The sequence below is a fragment of the Lynx canadensis genome, chromosome A3 (assembly GCF_007474595.2).
Source record: "Lynx canadensis isolate LIC74 chromosome A3, mLynCan4.pri.v2, whole genome shotgun sequence".
Lineage (NCBI taxonomy): Eukaryota > Metazoa > Chordata > Mammalia > Carnivora > Felidae > Lynx > Lynx canadensis.
In genome coordinates, this window is record NC_044305.1 from 62,472,881 (window position 1) to 62,475,510 (window position 2,630).

The 2,630-nt window shown below is 56.0% G+C and overlaps 1 long non-coding RNA gene across 1 annotated transcript; it reads left to right on the forward strand.

Moving 5' to 3' along the window:
* The first annotated feature begins 1,068 nt into the window (after nt 1-1,068).
* On the forward strand, nt 1,069-2,630 carry LOC115510525. Its single transcript, XR_003967747.2, has 2 exons — nt 1,069-1,303; nt 1,762-2,630. It is a non-coding gene; the product is annotated as an uncharacterized LOC115510525 (long non-coding RNA).

The window sequence follows — 2,630 nt, forward strand, 5'->3', positions numbered from 1 at the left end:
TGGGCTCAGGATTAAAGAGGGATAAGTGCTCAAACTACAGCCAGAATCAGGCTCTACTCTCCAACTAAGGAAAGCAGTCAGGGTTGACTACAATTTGAGCTTGGTTTGTGGCCTAGGAGGAAAGTACTACAGCAGAACACCCACCCGCTAGACTAAACTGAGGACCCTGCGTTCTCGAACTTGAAAAGGGATCCAGGGGTCTGAGCAGACCACAGGCTAAGTTCAACACTGGTGCCCATCATTCTCAAGTTGTACACCCCCCCCCCCCCGAGAGCACGAATAAGAACACAAGTCAGGGCTGAAAGGGGACCGAAAAGAGTCAAGAGCAGGAGTCACCTGATTTAACGTTCTTAAATCACCGAGGTGTGTCCTTTTCTCTGAAGCTCTTCCTGACTCCCTGTTCCCTTCTCTGCAGGACCCCCGCCTCTTCACTGACTAATGAACACCGCTCAGCACTTTCACAGTTATTATCTCATTGACTCCTGAGTGGTTTCCTCCATCTGACAGGTGGGGAAATAGAGGCCCAAAGAGATTAGGGTGTGTGGGGCTGAGCCCAGGCTTGCTCCTCCAGGCCTCTCTCTAAGCTCACCCCCTTCTCACTTGGAACAGCATTCTACGACATTCCAGGATGCCGAGGCAGCCAGGATTTGGGTGCAGAGTGGCCAGGCTGACTGATGGCTCTTTCTGGCCACAGGGTGAGTGGGGGAGAGCTAGCCCTGGCCCAGGTATGCTATCTGTTCTCAGGATCTGCTCATTGGCTGCTGGGGGTAATAGGAATGACCTCAGTGGTGGGTTTTGAGGTTTTTTTGTTTGTTTTTTCTTTTTCCTTCTAAGAACAATTCATTTGGTCACATAATTAGTATAAAAGTGGCTGGTGTTGAGCAACCTCCCCCTCCCCCTTCCCTGGCCTCTGGCAGTGACATTTGAGGCGCTGTCTCCTGGGGCCACAGAGGATGCTGCCTGGGCAGTTCAAAGGGTTGGCTCTGCTCCCTGCCCAGCCCCACCCACTTCCCCTCACTGCCTCCCTCACTTGCCAAGCTTGGCCAGCCTCCCATCGAGGACTGAGGTCCCGCCCCAGTGGCCTGAGTGGAGCCCCTTCTGCACCTCTCCACCTCACCCCTCTGCTGTCCAGCTCAGATGGCAGGGAGGGGCCAGAGTAGGACGGTGTGGGAAGAGGACTGAACCCTTCCCTTCTCATCCCACCCGGCCACGTGTGTGTGGCCACCCCTGCCACTGCTCTGCCGACTCCATGGCACCTTCCATGTGCCACTGACCACGGGGCAGCACTGAGAAGGGTGACAAGGTCAGGGGAGGCCAGAGGGAATGCTAGGCTGTGGCAGAGGAGGACAGGCCTAGTCTCCCAGGAGGCTGCTCAGGAGTGGGGGCAGGAGATCAGCAACGAAGGAGCCGGGGCCTCTGAGGGAGCTGGGTCTTGGGCACAGTGGCTGGACAGAGAGGCGGGCAGAAGGCCAGCAGGCAGCCCAGTCTGGGCCTGGGAAATCCTGGGCCCATCACAGATAGGCCTGCAAGAGACAGAACTTGGAAGCAGATGCCTGAGGCAGCAGAGGGCTGGCCTTGGGGACCACGCCCCAAAGACACAGGCTCCAGATAGCATTTCCCGGGAAGTAAACCAAGACCTCTGTCCAGCAAAGCAAGAAACTAGGCCAAGCACCTTGGTGCTAATGGCCAAGTGACTGAGGGTCCCAATTTACTTGCCCTGGTAGCTTCTTGGCAAATGACCTCTACCGCCTTCTCTTCCAGGATATGCCAGCCTTCAGGCTTGCAGTGCCGAGAAGGGGAAGACCAGGCACCGGTGATGTCAACCAGGGAATTAAGCAAGCAGAGGAGCCGATAACATCACCCCGCAAGGCTCGCCGTGGGCAAGGTGACTCATCGAAGACGGGCCCCACAAGCACAGGGTGATTGTTGTTGTGCCCAGCCTGTAGGACTAAGGAGGAAGAAGGGGGCCTGGACGGGTTCCTCACCGAGTCCTCCGCTCGGTGGAGAGGTCTCAGAACACAGTGTCCTCTGCCTTCAGAGCTCCCTGCTGGCTCAGGAAACAGCCCTCCCTCCTGCTGTGGTGATAATCTCTGTCCGCAGTGTTTGGTGTGTGTTTGTGGGGTATGTCTGGGTGATTTCCCCACCCGCATCCCACAGGGGTGCTCCAGGTACTAGAGATTGCTAACAGCAGAACGCTCGCTCCCCCTGGTTGGACGACCGTCTGTGGAGACAATGCCACCGGATGGCAAACTGCTAACCGCGACCACGTGGCGTCCTCATGGTGGGTACAGCCTGTTCCTCCTGCTGCAGACACCTGTCGAGCTGCCTCGACTCCTCGCTCCCTCACGCCCTCCGGTCTGCTGAAGGGGCCAAAACTGTTGTGTTCTTCCCATCCCCAGAGTCACCTTGTATTGTCGTCCAAGTTGAGAGCTGAACAACTGGAGGGGACACCATTTACTTTACAGTCTATGTGCCAGACCTCATGTCTGCGCATGCTGGCTCTGCCCCTTCTCTTTCCTAAATTACTTCTCACTCCCCACCCCCACCTAGAATTATCTATTTGGTTTGCCCTTAGCAAGTTCATCTTTACACTAAACTATCCCCCCATAAAGCATAAGACTCTTCCTTTA